The sequence below is a fragment of the Alnus glutinosa genome, chromosome 3 (assembly GCF_958979055.1).
Source record: "Alnus glutinosa chromosome 3, dhAlnGlut1.1, whole genome shotgun sequence".
Lineage (NCBI taxonomy): Eukaryota > Viridiplantae > Streptophyta > Magnoliopsida > Fagales > Betulaceae > Alnus > Alnus glutinosa.
This window is the reverse complement of record NC_084888.1, coordinates 10,729,100-10,747,688: the sequence shown is the minus strand read 5'-3', so window position 1 is coordinate 10,747,688 and position 18,589 is coordinate 10,729,100.

Here is an 18,589-nt window from a genome sequence, read left to right as displayed (position 1 = left end):
GGTCTAGTTTGTGCTTAGAATGGTGTTAGGTAGTATGTTTGGGTCTTGGGACATGCTAGATAGGTTAAATCTAGGACCTTTATGGAGTTTCAGAGTCTGATCTTCCCAGAGAATGATAAAATGTACCGAGCAACGATCGAACGTTGCTAACGATTGAACGTTCCTAGTAACAATCGAACATTTAGCTGGTAGAATGTCTAGAAGTCCAAGTTTTAGGTTTTTAAGTGCGTTATAGCCTAAATGTGTGACTAATAGTAGACCTATTAGCCTACAAGGTATTATAGGATTCGAGGATGTTTAACAAGAAGACTTTTGCGACTAAGGTGAGTGAAACTCGCGTAAAAACTATTATCAAGCTTTATGGCATGTCTATTTTTTTTTTTTTTTTTTTTTTTTTTTTAATCAAACTTAGATGCTTTATAATCACATGAAATATTTTGTGAAAAATAAATGATTTCTAATTTCTAACAAGTGTGTGCAATAGTGTGCAACAAAATATCGAAATGCGGAAATAAATGAGACATATATTTTGTTGACGAAATGGAAACTCAGTTAAGAGAAAAACCACTCCGGAACAGCCAAACCTAGGATATCCACTATTTAGAAGACAAGATTAGTTGCAAAGAAGTAGCACTCACATAATCTTATGCAATGGTCGTACCTTGAACTCTGACGTATAACCCAACACAAACGCCTCCCAACCAAGTCACCTACTTGAAGGGGTCTTCAATGGAATCCTTTACTTTAGGGCTAACCTCTAAGATAGACTTCAATTCAGCACAGCAACAACATTTGACAATGGCTTCAAAGAGAACATTTCAGCACAATAATCTTCACAATAAACTCTATAAGCACTACGGAATTCAATACTGAATTCTTACAATTCTCAAACCTAGGGACCTCTATTTATAGGCTACAGGTTCAAATGAGCGTCTGGCTTGAAATACCTAGACGTCATCTGGACGGTAGACATAAGGTGTTCGGACGGACAACTGAGCGACTGGCTTTCCAAATTTTGCAGAAGTTCTTTCCTGAATTGAGCCGCGTCTGAACGGTGTAGCCCTGTTGTCCGAACGGTCGCACTTTAGCTTCACGCAATTTTCATTTCAAGGCTTCGCGGGTCCGAATCATAGGATTTGTCGTTCGGACGATTGATCTGATGCACGCAATTTCCATATATGAAGCTCGAGCATCCGGACCATGAGGACTAACGTCCAGACGTCTTGATATTGAATGCACGACTTGCCTTATGAATGAGCGCGTCTGGACGGAAATCCACATCGTCTGGACGGAAATCCACATCGTCCGGACGAGTGCAACTATCTACCCATATCTGTGTTTTGGAAAGAAATCCCATAGATGATCGAACACTGAGTGGCGTCCGGACGCGCTGCTGAAACGTCCAGACGGATGCAAGCTGGGACAGTTCGAAGCTTCTCGACACAGGGGAAGGTCCGGACGGAAAGTTCTCGTCGACCGGACAGATGATGCTTGGACAGTTGAGCGACTAGACGGAATATCACATCGTTCGGATGGCTGCAAGGGATCCGACTTTACTGGCTTGTAAACTGTGCAGAATCTTCTAGAAGAACTCTGAATAACTGAATCCCTGTTAAAAAGCACCATTACATAGAAGTGATTTTGTCCAACAGAATGAAGCCAATTACACACCAACAAATTCCCCCTTTGGCCATTCTGGGACAAAAATCACTTGATTGGTTAAAACTACAATCCTGGTCCAAATCAAAATTACTCCCCTTTTTTGTCACAAAGGGACAAAGGGTAAAACAGAGTAATAAGAAATGCCACACAACGATTACTCCCCTTAAATGTCTTAGAAAGATAAGGGTAAACAGAGTAATAATATCTAGGAATTAAAAATGTTTTACAAAATATCCCAAAATAGAATAACATAATTTCTCAAACAAAATAAAGGCCAAGCACACAAAAAAATCAAGTAGCCTCTACCATAGGAGCATCGTCCTCATTATCGCTGCTGGATGGATGATGGTGCTTGAGGCATTCCTGGAGATCTGGCTGATTTTGCTCCACACGGAGGTTAATAGAGTGACCTCCTGCTACATAAAAGTAAAGCCTTGCTGCAATGAAGAAATTGCCAGTTGCATGGAGCTCATACCCCCATGTATTGCCAATGCCTCCAAAATCTGAGCATAGCTGGCATCCTGTTGAGAAGGTGGCGGATCAGTTTGAGACGAGGATGCCATATTAGGTACTGTTACATGAATAGGAGGGGGTGGTGGCACATCATCCTAATCATCACGCCTCAACTGGGTGTTAGACTTCATCAGCGCCTGCTTGCTGATGGGATCCTGAATCTTCATCTTCGGCTCTCCAGCTACATCGATGTCTGACTGTAAAATAATTTGAGTGAGCAGGCAGCCAAAAGGGAGGCCGGTATTGCCCTCATCACGAGCCTCCAGCATAACCCCCAAAATATGCTTGCATAGGCAGAAAGGCAAGCGAAGACATATAGCATAGACAAACTGGCTAGCGGTTGTGCTGAACAATCTTGGCAAGCATGCGATGTGGGGCAGTCAGGGCACCGATCCTGATGGTAGTAACATGCTCCTCTCCCTGAGTGACAACATGGAAGAATTCTCTGAGATCATCTAGAGAAGGAATCAATTCTACCTCATTGTATGGGCTGGCTGAAATCTGGAGTATTGGCACCTCGATGAACTGACTAATGATCTGAGGATCAACAGTGATAATATGCCCGTCCACAGTGGACTAAAGAACCACTCACGGCCATCATCCTGAACAACCTCGAGATTGGCATAAAACAATTTGACCAGCCTGGTGAGCACAACACAGGCGCAGTTGTGAAGATATCCCTAGTGGTAGGTCTGGATGATATCGTGGATGCTGTTTAGAGGAGCCACCATAATGTCTCCACGAACCACATTCCTCTCGGTAATGACTGGTCTATCCATGATTTTGGCTCTAAGGGCTGTCATATCTTCTTTTGTCCTCCGTCGGGCTCTGCATTGTGGACTGTCGGCAGACATATTTATGCAAAAATAACCAAAAAGATTTGCCAAAAATAATCTCAAAAATGGTTAGAATCTTATTAGTTCCGAAAGAAAATCTGGCATTATAACGACAATAAAATGGACTTTCCAAAAAAAAAAAAATACAATCAGCCAATATCACAATACAGTCTAAAATAATGCCAAAACAAATGATCCCAACACATCAGATATCACAAATATGCATTTTATAATTTCAAAAACATTCCCCAAAAGATAAGATATTCCAACAGTTAACACAATACTAAAAGGAATAACAAGAACTAAAAAAGTACCTGGCAAGAAGAGAAGAATGCACAAATGGACAAAATAGGCCAAGAAAATGCTAAAAACTGCAAGAAAACACGCACTAGAAGACAAAAAGTACAAAAAATTTTCCTGTAGACAGAAAATTTAAATAGATTACTCAACTCATGCAATGCATGTGTGTGTGAAGACTTTCTCAATAATGTATGAAGTTCACTAATATGACAAAAAGCAACCACATTTTCTAGACAAGAGAGAAAATCAATGAAAGATCAGTCAAAAGTCAAACCTTATTATTTACTAGGGCCTAGCAACCTTGATCTGATACACTCCCCTTAAGATGCAACACCTAATTATTTTCCTTGTACCATGAAGGCAATGTAAAATTTTTACTTGCCCCATGAAGGACAAGATATAGAGCTAATTCAGCACAGAAGCAGTAAATACAAGCATATACCTCAGAAAAGAATAATTGCTTGGTTCTTTGTGTTGCAACCTAGAGAGAATGCTAGAATTTTTAGGCTCTAGGTTCAACTAGCACGTTGGTCAATTTGACCATCTTATCAGAAACATCTCTCTTATTCAGAATTTCCAGAAGTAAGAAGTCAGAGAGGAAAAGATGTACCTTAGGGGAGCCTTGGAAAGTGCACATTTTCATCACATGAGGAAAGTAACTATCTAGCTTTTACATACACAGGAAAAACTTGGCAGATATATAGTCATAAACTTTCAATCATATCTAAGCACAGTTAATTAATGCACATTGAATTGAGATATCAAGCAAAAATACAAACAATATCTGACATGCCAAGCAAAGAAAAAATAAAATTCACTGCATTTTCTCCCCATTTTTTTTTAAAAATAAAAACATGCTATATGGAAACAACATCATAGAACTAGCATGCAAGGCAAGATCAAACCTGTGAGGGATCAAGATTGCCAATACAGAAAAACAGTCGCCCGACATGCTTTTTCTGTCTTCACCAAATAGTACCTATAAATTCTCTCAAGAGAAATAGGGGCAAATAACAGTGGTTCCAAGATTGCACAGCAAGTACAAGATATAGCAAGTAAAAGATCAAGCAATCAAAGATGATGCCTTAGGATTAGGAACCAAATCCTAAGCATGAATACCTTCACCTACTAGGTGAGTCCATTCTCCCTCATGGGGTGAATGTCTTTCTTCTTCCTGACCCAAACCTGCCTTCCTATGGGTGGTTGTTGGCAGGATTTCATATGATGATCCATCCACTGCATCATGCTCTGCATCCAAATAGGTAGCTCCCTGCAGTATTGATCATCCTTCACCTTCTGTGGCTTTTTGATGTGCTTAGTCTTTGATTTGCCATTTTGCTTAGTAGGAACAAATCTCTATTGAGGCCGCTAATACTGAGGAGCCTGGTGCCGTGGGGCATGATATTGAGGAGCCTGATGCTTTGGAGCTTGATTCCATGGAGTCTGATAAGGAGCTTGATGCCAGGGAGTCTGATACTGGGTCAGAGGTCTTGTGCCGTAATTTGCTTGTCTAGGCATTTCTTTCTTGACCTTTGCTCTCTGAGCTTTGAGGAGGGAGCACTGGGGTCGAACATGCCCACTTAGTCTGCAGTGATGGCATATGAGAGAGCTTCTAATGGTCTGTAACTTCTGAGTAGCAGGAACATCTCCATTGATTTTATCCTTCCTTTTATCTTCAACTGTGGGTGGAGGCTCGGGGACTGTAGGTTTAACAAAGACAGTCTTGAAAGTAGAGGGAATATCAGAAGGAGGAGTTACATACCCGAGACCAGATTTGTTAGTTGGGCTTTTCTGGATTGATAGCATGTGAGTCAGCTTTTCATCGGTGACCCTTTCTAATTGGAGCTGTGTCTATAGCAGCTTCTCCTCTAGCCCCTGTACGTTGAGCAGCAATGAACTCTTCTCAGTTTGTAAGAGGAAAAAGATGGGCTGCTTGCGACCTTCCCTCAGCTTTTTGAGCTCTACATAGAGGGTTTTATAAGCCTCCTTGAGTTCTTCCCCATCATCACTGTGCTCTGAGTAAGAATCTTCCTCTTCTACATGCGGAACCACAAAGGCTAGAAATTTCTCTTACTCAGGAGCTTCTTCTTCTTCGGACTCATAATTGAGAGTCACATTATATGCCTTCCCTTTTCTCTACTCAAGGTTCCCATAGTCAGCCCGTATATGTCCAAACCCTGAACATTCAAAACATCTTGGGCCTCTGGGATCTTTCTTCTCATCTTCCTCATGTTCAGCTTCTCTTGGGGCCTTCTTCATTTTTTCAAAAAACTTCTTCTTGAACCCCTCATTTTTCATTAATCTTCAGAAATTTTTGGCCAGCATAGCCACAACTTTTTTTTCATCCTCAAAGTCGTCTCCAGATGAGACTTCTACCTTCTTCTTGGAAGCTTTCAAGGCAATAGTCTTCAGCTTTTTGACTGGGGGAAGAGACAGTTCATAAGTTTGAAGAGATCCCACCAACTCTTCAATCTTTATTTCTTCAAAGTCTTTGCTTTCTTCAATAGTAGTTACCTTGATTCTGAAACGCTCAGGCAAAGATCTTAGAATTTTACAGATGAGTTTTACATCTGAGACAGTTTTCCCAAGACTCACCATTGAGTTTCTTAGGTCGCTCATTTTGGAGTAAAATTCTCCGAATGTCTCATCCTCCAACATCTTAATTTCTTCAAATCTAGAAATCAACATATGAAGTTTGGCAGATTTAACAAGTTTAGTGCCTTCATATGTTGTTTCTAAGATTTGCCACGCTTCTTGAGCGGATTCACTATTTGAAATTCTTGTGAATTCAGAAGGTGAAAGCGCTTGTCATAGAGCATGGATGGCTTTATCATTAGAAAGTCGTGCGTTTTTCTCAGGGACAAGTTTGAAAGTTGTATCCGCTGGCTTAGTCCAACTAGTTTCAACAATACTCCAACAGTCAATAGATTTTAAAAAGAACCGCATACGAGCTTTCCAATAGCCATAGTTCGTACCATCAATGGCAGGAACAATATTAAGACTTTAAGACATTATAACAGCTAGAAGTCAAAGAGGAAAGATAACACTCAACAATTGAATCTAAGCAGAGTGTACCAAGCTCTGATACCAATTGAAAAATAAATAACTTCTAATTTCTAACAAGTGTGTGCAATAGTGTGCAACAAAATATCGAAATGCAGAAATAAAGGAGACAAATATTTTTGTTGACGAAGTGGAAACTCAGTTAAGAGAAAAACCATTCCGGGGCAACCAAACCCAAGCTATCCACTATTCACAAGACAAGACTAGTTACAAAGCAGTAACACTCACGTAACCTTATGTAATGGTCGTACCTTGAACTCTGACGTCTAACCCAACACGAACGCCTCCCAACCAAGTCACCTACTTGAAGGGCTCTTCAATGAAATCCTTTACCTTAGGGCCAACCCCTAAAATAGACTTCAATTCAGCACAGCAATAGCACTTGACAATGGCTTTAGAGAGAACATTTCAGCATAATAATCCTCACGATAAACTCTCTAAGCATTACGGAATTCAATACCGAATTCTTACAATTCTCAAGTCTAGGAACTTCTATTTATAGGCTACAGGTTCAAATGAGCGTCTGGCTTGAAATACCTAGACGTCGTCCGAATGGTAGACATAAGGTGTCCGGACAGACAACTGTTCGACCAGCTTTCCAAATTTTGCAGAAATTCTTTCCTGAAATTGAGCCGCGTCCGGACAGTGTTGCCCTATCGTCCGGACGGTCGTACTTTAGCTGCACGTAAATTTCATATCAAGGGTTCGTGCGTCTGAACCATAGGATCTGTCGTTCGGATGGTTGATCTGATATACACAATTTTCATATATGAAGCTCAAGAGTTCGGACCATGAGGACTAACTTCAGGACGTCTTGATATTGAATGCACGACTTACCTTATGAATAAGCGCGTCCGGATGGGAATCCACATCGTCCGGACAGGTGCAGCTGTCTTCCCATACCTGTGTTTTGGAACGAAATCCCATAGCTGATCGAACACTGAGTGGTGTTCGGACGTGCAGTTGAAACGTCCGGACGAATGCAAGCTGGGACAGTTCGAAGCTTCTCGACATAGGGGAAGGTCCGGACGGAAAGTTCTCGTCTTCCGGACGGATGATGCTTGGATAGCAGAGCGTCCGAACAGAATATCACGTCATCCGGACGGCTGCAAGGGATCTGACTTTACTGACTTGTAAACTGTGCAGAATCTTCTAGAAGAACTCCGAATAGCTGAATCCCTGTTAAAAAGCATCATTACATAGAAGTGATTTTGTCCAATAAAATGAAGCCAATTACACACCAACATTTTGTATAATGGCATGAGCTTTAATTTTGTGTAAATGGGTGTTTGAAAAAGGAGTGATGTATCATGTGAGTTTTATAAGTGCATGCATATGAAATGAAATGATTAATTATATCATATGACACAGCTACCACGGGAAAAATTGGTGAAATATATGAAGCAAGTGCATACCAGTATATGAGTTTGATCTTATGGTCGAGAGTTGGTAGATTTTAAGATGCCTTGGATTGGCTAGAGTGACTGACCATCCACGGATGGTAGTCACACTCTGGGGCATCATTAGTGGTGTGGATCACCTAGGATTGGACTCGGTCGGACAACTCAGGTGGCTAGCTATGTACCTTACCTCAACATTGGTATTGTACTAGAAGTCACACAACACGTGCAAATCTCACCGTAAAAGGGTAAAGAATAGGGGTAGACACCATATGGGAATTTGCTATGATGCTCACATGTAATATCATATATTATTATTGTAATGCATCAGCATGATTTTCTGCCTTTTTATCATAACAAGAACTCTACCACATAATGATTCATGTGATTTATAAATCTTTTATAAACATGTTGTGTTTACTACCTTATGACATGTTTTATGTGTGCTAACTCACTAAATCGTGGACTTTCACTTTATCTTTTTCATTTGTAAAATATTTTTGTTCTATTATGGGCTTTACCATAGACAATGGAGATTGAGGACCGAAACAAGAAGAGGTCGTTGGATAACCTCACTAGGTTGGTTTTCAAGGATTTAAACTCTCTTTTCAATGGCGATTTGTGGCATGATCATGGTGACCCTTTTCATGATATGTTCATAAGGTTTTTATAGGGCTATTATTAATTGTTTTGTGACCCAAATTTCACTTGAACTTAAGAACTTAGTATTTCTCATATTTGATGTCTTGATGACTTTTAGACTTGGGTTATAATATCTGATATTTGACTTGGAGACCGATCACCAACTGAGATACATGATGTTATCCTTGTTTTGCTAAGTTATGTTATGATGCTTTAGTTTCTACTCTTATTACTTTGTGTTGAGTTTAGTTAGCCTTAGAATTCTTACGACTTATTTTCATGGAAAATAAGTACACAAAGGTGCATCGAGTTAGCTACCGGTTAATTAATTTCAGGGGCATTACAAACAGTTTGGTGCATTCACCCTTAGTTGTCCACTACACTGAGATCACTTGGTCTTCGTTCACTTTCACCTAGTATTAGTATAGGCATTTATGTTTTGGTTATGGACTTCATCCAATGGGTGCCATTGTTTACTTGTCCTTGTGCTTTCTAGGTTACCGTGTCTAATTCTCGGCGTTATGTTTGTCCCTATGTTACTCTGCCATATAGAAGATTTTGGGATCCTCAAGCTAAAACTCTCTATCAGAAAATCATGTCTAAACGTTCACTTCTTGTAGAACGAGAGGTAGCTTTATCTAATTTTTCTGATACACTCATTCCCAAAGTTTTTACCGATCGGTTGTGGGAACCCTTGGTTGCCAAACCTCTGTCTCCTCCCATTGAACTCATTCTAGAGTTCTATTCAAACATGCATGATGTTTGTGAGGATTTCTCCTTTTCTGTAGAGATTAGGAATCTAGTCTTTCGTGTCACTCTATTTATATTTCTATTATTCGTATTCCTTTGGTGCCAAATCATAAGTATCCATACTCTGACGATGATGCTTTTTCAAAGGATACAGGTTTTGTGGAGGACCTCTATCCGGTGTGCCATGACCTTCATATGGTTTTTCATATCAAATTCTTTACCTCTACCAAGCGGGCCATGAGCCGCACTATATGTACAAATTTGTATCCTATTCGGCACTCATTTGATTATGAAATTGGGCGAGCTTAATATCTTTATGTCCTTATAAATGGTGCTTCGATTGATTGTTGTAGGGTAGCATGTCAAGTTATGGTTTTACCTTACTCAGTTTCCCCTACTAGTCTTTCACTTCCCTTTCCTAGTTTGATCACTCATTTGGCTATGGCCAAAAGTGTCTATATTGATCCTTCTGAGGTAGTGGTAGTGGACTAACCGGCTACGTGGATTTTAAATTTATAAGTTTATCACTCGCGATAGTACGTATCGATTCTATAGTAAGGGTAATTGAACCACAGAGATTATGTGTTGTTTTGCGTAACGGGATATGTAAAGGAACGTATTTAACTTAACTTAAAAAGAAAATCAAAGTAAAGGTTGTAGAATTGAAGCTACAACACGTAAGGAAAGAAATGAAAGCGGAAAGTGAAACAACTTAAAAGAAACAGAGGGTATTGATCTTATCCAATCCTCAACCAATGAAATGCTTAAAGTCTATATGGATCTTCCTAACATGCATGATATGAGTGCGTAATGGACGTCAACCATTACGACGACCTCGACACGAAAACACTTTAGTTAAGACGTAATCACAAAGCACCTAGTTTTACATTAAACAACTCTACGTAAAGATTTAAACTACAATTGAAAAACGTTTACTCTACCAAAGGTGTGGAGTGATTGATGCTCCCTAGCTTACTACTCTATAACACATCCTAATAAGCATACACAATATATGAAAACCCTAACTAGGTCACAATGATAAGGTATCTAGTTTCACACCGATCGCATCACGTAAAAGTTACACTATAATTGAAAAACGGTTTAAACTACCAAAGGTGTGAAACGACCGGTATTCCCTAGTATATCCTATAAGGTGACTCTAATAGGTAAACATAAATCATGTCAAATTAAAACCATTGCAAAAGACATCGTTCTTGTTTCCAAGAACGTTGGTTTTACTCAAGAAATCTAAGAAAACTCATAGACAAGTTTAACTCTTTTTCATGAATAATTAGATTGGAATCTTGAAAACAAAACCTTTTAGCATGGGTTTTGAGATCCTTTAGCCCTTAACAATCATCAAACATCTCAAGAAAATCCTAAGCACCTCAAGAACACTTCATGGTTTTTGGTGAGGATTTTGATCAAACCCTAAGGACTAATTTAGCTATACATAATGGAATCTAATCCAAACATTAAAATTAATCAAAAACAGTAAAGGAAACAAGATTAAAACGAACTAAAAACAACTATATTAAAATCATAAAATTCGGATTACAAAAAGGAAATAAAACCTAAGCTAGAACATGAAGAACAAAGAAGAAAAAGAAAGGAGACAAGCTCTCTGGAACTAAGCCTAGAAAACGTGCATTAAAGGAAATGAAAAGCACTAGAAATTAACTAAGAAATGAAATGATACACCTGAGCAAATCCGAAATCCCCAAAAGATGCATGTTTGAACCTAAAACCCTAATCTCATATATATAGAACTTTAATTTACAAGGGACTCATCAAGGATCAATTCTAGCCGCACAAATAGAGCTGGTCGCCGTCCATATCTGTCCATTAAACCTAACTTTTGATTTGGATCACACAAATATTTGGAAATATCTTGACCTTCCGGAAGATGCGAAGTCGATCAATCGAAAATTTTGTGCTCTGAGAATCGATCGATCGCATCTGGATCGATCGAAGTTGAGTCGACTGAAAGTCGATCGATCGAATTATTAGCTGTACAAATAATCGATCGATCGAAATGCCTTGGACGATTTTTCATCTTTTCAGGATCAGCCTCAAACTCTGGAAATGACCAAATTGCCATTTATGTATTTTCAGGTCTAATTCAAGTGTTTTGAACTAGATTTCAATTAAGACCTGAAAATAAGACAAAACACAAAAATTACAACAACACATTATATATATAACAAGAACTAGGTCTAACAAATGCAAATTAAGGGGTTTTGATTCGAATAATTCAAGACTTATCAGGTAGGTCTTATTGATTGGCTAACTAGTGAGAGGAATAGTTGTAACGCCAGAGAAATACTTAACTGGTAATCATCTTATGATACGCCTTCCCATCAAATTCTACCAAGAAATGAGACCAAAAGATCTCAAGCTCTTTTTAGAGAGCCTACAACAGAAGACTTTTCTAATAAATGAAGATAAATAATAACACATCCACAATAATTACAAAACCAGGGTAAACTAAGAAAACATTAGAACATAGAGATAATTATCAAAAGTCTTAGTCTCGGGCCGCTCACCAAATAAAATAAGAATTATTACAAACCAAAGTTAAACTAGCCAAAATAACTTGAAACTTAGCGAAGAGTCTCACATTACCAAAGGTTCATAATATAACTGACAACAAACCCAAAGAAAACCCAAAATCAAGTTATAAAGAGGATTATTGAAATAATGATAAAAAGTTGGCCTCCTGCCCGGATCCCCATCCATCCTCAAAAGAATCAACAGCTATAAAATACGAATGTTTTACAGGAGGAAAAGATGAAGTGTAAGTCCACGACTTAATGAGTAAGATACACATAATTTTATGTTATCATGTTTTTTTAACTCAATTTGTATAAAAAGACAATTTAATCCAAAAACAATAATATGCAATATTATTCCATCAGTTTATAAGTCATGTGAATGCAATATAGATATAGGATACATGATAATCAAGTGAACATATCATAGTTTACTCCATATGGTTTATCAAAGCTCTTAACCCCTTTTGGTAGGGTTTGCACTATTCTGAAATACCTGTAATACAACATTGGTGCCCCGATGTTGCTGCATACAATCATCTTTAATGTCCCGACCGGAGTTTAATCCGAGTAATCCACACCACTAACGATGTCGTCGTTGTGATCACCAATCAAACATAGTTGTGTCAGTCACCTATAAAACTAGTGGATCCAAGGCTGAACAATAAACAAAAATCTCTTGACCATAGGGATTAACCTGTATAATAGTAATCCATAGTCGTTAGCCGTACATGAAGCACCATATCATATGATGTCAATTAACATTATCTTTTACATGCATGTATTTACAAACTCACATGTTTCATTATTCATCATTCATCTCACATTTTCACAAAAAAATAGACTTCACGTTACTATAAAATATATATCATGTGAGTTTTAAATATGCATGTTTATCGTATGAAGTAATCATGCTATAAAGAAATTAAGAATATCAAGTATTCGTATGAGTTTACTTACTCGCTTCGTAAGGTTTTTCCCAATAAACTCTCAGAGTCTCTTCACCATCGAAATATGTGAAATGATCTAACATCAATGCTTGATCTAAGCTAAAAATGCTCTAAAACACAATCTGGGGACAAAATGGTAATTCTGCCTGGCCATCAAACGTTTGTTTATCAGGTCAAACAATCAACGCTAAACGTTCAGCTAGACCACCAAATGTTCGTTGGTTTGGCAGAAACTCCAATTTCTAAAAATAGTCCTAGTTCAACCCATTCTACACAATCTAAGGCTCTAATAGGCATATTAATATTGTCCTAGATGCAAACACATTATTCATAAGCATCCATGCTTAACCAACCATAACAAATCTTCAACCCATTATAAATCCAATCGTGAATCAAAGTTGAAGAAAAGAGATTTATACCATAACCCCAACCAATAGACTCTAAACACCCAAAAGTAACTAATAACACAAGGTAATCAAAATCCACAACCCATCTAACATTTAACCATAAATAACCCAACAATATCACAGCATTCAACAAGTGAATCTAAAATCCACATTTCTAAACATAAATCTATGATTATAAAGTGATACAAAAGGTAAATAGAAGTGTAACATTCTCAAAACAACAACAACAACAAGATTAGAATAGGAGACTACCTTCACTTGAGAGAAAAAAACTCAAGATCCACATTTTCACTCCTCCTTCCTCAAAATGAGACTAATGCCTTGTGAAAATGCATTTAAGACTTAATCATGAATGCTCATAAAGGTAGAGACGTCTAAAAATATTTTGTTGTAACCATCATCGAACGTTCGTGGCTAGAGTTCCATCGATTGTTCAGTGGTCCTTACCGAACATTCAGTGAAACCCAAAATCCACTAAACTCCAAAAATAATACACTTTCCCAACTCCAAACATTGTAGGTTATAATTATAGTGCTCTTAAGCCTGATTATTTAACAGGGTGTTACAACAGTGTTCACGTGACTTAGCATCATCAAGATGCCCCTCCACTTCTTCCGAGAGCTGTTACTTCTGGTTGTGGAGATGATGAGGCTGGTCCATCATCTGCACAATCTTCGTCTAGCTTTGAGCCATCCTACTTTAGTGGTTTGATAGGGTTGATTTGTAACAACCAGCCTTTAAAACAAGTCGTAAGTGGAAAATATCTGATTTTCCATGTGACGATATTATTTTCTAAAACTCATGCAATGGAAATTATCAAATATAAAATTTTTCTTTTCTATTTGAGACCACATAAGCACTTATAAAACATACTAGAACTCCTATTTCATAATATAAAGTTATTACAAAACTTAAAACCTTATTGTTTATACATAATCACCTAAGATATGTACACATGGACATGCCACATGCAACATGTGTACATATCTAACAACACTAACTCAACTCAAGTTAGCATTCCAAAGGTGGAGACCTCCTACCAACCTCCACGATAGAAGTCTAAGGATGCATAGGGGTTGACTTCATCAACTTCATCAGATTCCTCAGCGACATTTGTAAAATTACCACAATTTTACAGGTGGGTGTCTGAGTCAACTGTTCAACAAGTACAATTATTCTGACCCGTGTAATGTGTGATGTAAGCCCATTTTTCCTTTAAAATTTATCTCTCTATTATTTTGTAAATCAGCTATCACCATGCTAGGTTTTCATAAAAAGTTTGTTTATAAAATGTCATAGCTATTTTTGTAGTTCACACATTTGAGAGAGGGTTTATAGGTACCAATAAAACAAATCTTATTTTCCCTTACAATTTATTTTCTACATACATGAAGCTTCATACCCTATAATATGAAGCAATAAAATAGTTCATATCATGCAGTAATGTAAAATAGTTCTTATTTTTATTATTATTATTTTTTGTGAAAGCAACTCTTTTCGTGTCAGACACTACTATTGAAGTTTGCAAATAGTCTAACTTTGATTTTTCAACTCAAATGCAACACCATTAACTGTGTATATTCTAATAGCAAGAGACGACTGAGTTCCACAACACAGAGCAAATATGACACTTGAACCCGTCGACTCAAGTCCTTAAAGTTTTCAAAAAATGACTTCCTTGTCATCTTTGTGATAGGCCTCCTTTCTACTTGAAGATGCAAGCTTTCTCAAAATGAAATTTTCTATTGCTTGAGCATTAATTATATTACCTATATGTTAAGGGTTACCTTATTCATCAATATAAGCAATTTTTTTTTTTTTTTTTTTTTTTTTAATTTTTGGAAATAGAAAACAACCCATACTAGACAAATCCCCAAAAGAGAAATGTCAAATACGTACATCGATCATAATGACTTTGAACAAGATAGTTCAATAAAATGTGCAAGAGTGTCCTGATGTGCACATATCATTACTTTAAGCATTATTACAACCTAAAATATTTTCTTTAGCCCTAAATAAAATCCTCTTATTTATAAATTATTCGTAATAAAAATTAGAGCCTAAAATAAATTCCTTAACAATAAAATCAATGCCTCTAAACTAAATTTCACAAACCATAAATCATTCAATAATATCCACATATCCCTTACATTCCTCCAAAATTATCTAGCTTGTCCATAAATTAATCTTTATTCAGGGATTAAAATATTATCTTGTAACTGAATTGCAATAGGGGGAGTTTATTACGTTTTTAGAGTTCACAAATTCACTGTCAAAACATGTATTGTTGTAAGCATTACATTTAGGTTTGAATCAGGATCAAATTGCAGTTCAAGAAGAATCAAGAATTGAAGTTTGTAGTAGCTCGGTCGATGCTCGATCGATCTAGATGATTCATCAAAGTCTAGTACTAATTCCCGAAACACTCGGTCGATGCTTGATCGACCAAGGTGATGCATCCTTGTTCCATACAAAAACCTAAGAGGATCGGTAGATCCATCAATTGATACTCAATAGATCGAGGTAGTCCAATTGCAATTTTTTCATTTGAAACCCTAGTGCTTGATCGACTAAGCTTATGACTTGGTGGATCGAGAAAAGCTGCCAAAAGTTTTAAACTAAACCAAATTTGACCTAAAACCTTGTTTTTTTTCCTCTCTATATAAGCATTATAACCGACGACTTCCAGAGATACAGAGAGGCAATTTCTAGTGTGTTTTGGAGATGTTCATTTTTATTCTTGAGCCTAAACAAATCAAAGCTTTCTTTTAGTTTCTTCTTAGCCTTTCAAACCAAATAATAGCCTGAAGGCACTGGAGTTCCAATTTTTGAAGAGGACATGATTCGTTTGTTAAGGTGATCCATATAGAAGAATCTCATAGATTCTATAGCCACTGTGTGAGAGATGAACTCATCGTTTATCTGGGTTACAAGATTGGGTCTTAGGATTACAAAGGTTTCCTAAATAGAACAATATATCATGTAAGTCTTCTATAATAGATGCTTTTGAAGTTGCGTGTTGGCTCTCGGAGTGGTGCTAATTTTTGAAGAGTTCTTAAAAAAAGGTTTTCAATATATCACTAAATCTGTGTGCTATTTATTTTCTTCTTATTCTGATTGTCATGATATTATATGTTGTTATTCATATGATAACTATTTAGTTGGGGTATAAACTAGAATTTTCAACCCCAGCCTCTCCATTGTTGTCTGAACTGTTGTAGACTACCGTAACGAGTTGTTAGTATGTATTGTAGACTTGCATTTAATGTTCCGTTTGTTTCGACGTAAATTGATTTTCGTCGTAAAATATTTTCGACGAAATCATTTTCAAAAAAAATAATTTTCTCGAAAATATTTTCCGGCGTTTGGTTCGCACGAAAAAATTACGAAAGGTGAAAATGCAACTGTCGCCAGAATCTGGCAACGTCCAGTCTCTGTTGCCGGATCCGGCCGGACTCCTCCGGATCCGATCAGATCCGGCCGAATTAGTGGCCAGATCCATCCAAATCCAGCTAGACCCCGGCCATTTTGGCCAGATCCGGTCGGCTTCTGACCATGGCCGGATTCTGGCCGGAATCTTGTCTGCCGGCATCCGGCGACGGTGGCCGAATGTCGCCAGATTCCAGCGCCGGTAATATTTTGATTACCGGATTCCAGTGCCTTCAAGATTCCAACGACCGACCACTGCCGAATTCCGGCAATCGGCTATCAAACGTGTGTGCAAGGACGAAGAGTTTTCGAAAAACGATTTACAGTTTTAAAAACCGTAAATCGTTTTTCAAAAATTAAAAAAGGTTTTACGGTCAAACCGAAAATGATTTTCATTGACTATTATTTTCGCCCCTACCAACACCGTAAAATGCTGAAATTATTTTTCAGAAATCATTTTACACCGAAACAAATGGAGTATAAAAGGAAAACATTTTTCCTTTAAATATTTTTGCTTTATGTTTGTCTTTCAAGGAGGTCAAATATGTCTGTCTATGAGAGAGATTTTTATAAGAGGAGCAAACAAGTGGAGAGAGAAAGTGGAGAGGGCGGGTGTGGATCCCATGGAAAAAAGCTCACCAACTTTTTCCTTTAATATTTGGAAAGTAAAAGTATTCTTTTAGATTTGGGAAGTTTGCAATCTTGACTATTAATAAAATTACAAGAAGTAAGCCGAATCGATAAACTAAAGATAGTTTCCTAGCTAAACGTTATATACTAATTGAATTACAGTTATATAATTAATTAGCCAATGAAGGACAGTTCTTTTTCCACACAAGGCATGATGTCACTTTCATTTGCAGCATCTGCCTATAATCTTAGCTAACGTTATCCAACTTCTTCTTTTTTCTTTTTCTTTTTTTTTGGAGGAAATGCGCCCTTCACTTTCCAAAAATTTTCCTTATCCTCTGTGAAATTTTTTCACTCTTAACTACTCATTAAAGGGCAAATATTTTTCAGAATGACCGAAATTCACGACTCAAGCTAACAATTTGTCACTATTTTAGGCGTTTTGGTAAATTAAGTCAGAGGCTCGGAGCTAATCAGAAACTTCAGACGAAACGAGGTTGAAGACGAACTTTTCATTTTGCAAAAGGCATCGTTTAAGCATGTGAAAGAGTTTACAAAACGAAAGTTTCACGTATTTGATGGACGTACATTGTTGGTTTATTCTTAAAGTAACACCGTTTGTTATTCAAGAGACTGTGAGTTGTGACATGAGAGGCCAATTGATGGGTGAGACTCTCACCCTTATTTGCTGGACGTTGTTGTTTTCTCAAACACTCCCTTTCAATTGAAGGGTGAGACTCATGGTGATAAGCCGATTTTTTTCTATTTCTTTTTCTTTTTTTAAAGAAAAATATATATATATATATTCTGAGCATATATGCCGACTTTAAACCACTGAAAGAGGCTTTTTTACTTCTTTTTTAGGGAACCATCGACTTTAAACAGAGAGTCAGAGACCTAGGTTAGGTATATATTTATGATTTTAAAAACACTGATTTGAGTATTGGAATTGCGAATTTGCAAAACAGTTCAACGATTTGCAATTGCTATTTTGCGATTGTCCACTGTCATTCTTCAAAGCCGTTCAACAATTCAAGCCTACTTCAAGCCATTCAAAAATATTTATTTCCTACTTCATGCCTTCAAGAATTCAATTCAATTACTTAGCTTCTTTTTAGAGCGTGACAGGTATGTAATCAAACGTTTACATTAATTAAGATTTTATATTTACATTAATTTTTTTAAAATTATTTATTTATAAATATATAATTTTTGTTACATATTTTAATTGTATGAAATATATAATTTGAGTTACATGGGATTATGGAGAATAACAGTGATTCCATTGAATTCCATTCAAATTCTAAACGAGGTCGTCAAGTTATTTTGACCAATAATTCGTTTGCCTATTATGTTCATTGATTTGCACATCAGCTCTTACTCACTTTAGTTGTTGCTAAAAATCACATCCAAATTACATATTTTTTTTTTTTTTTTTTTGTTTTTTGTTTTGTT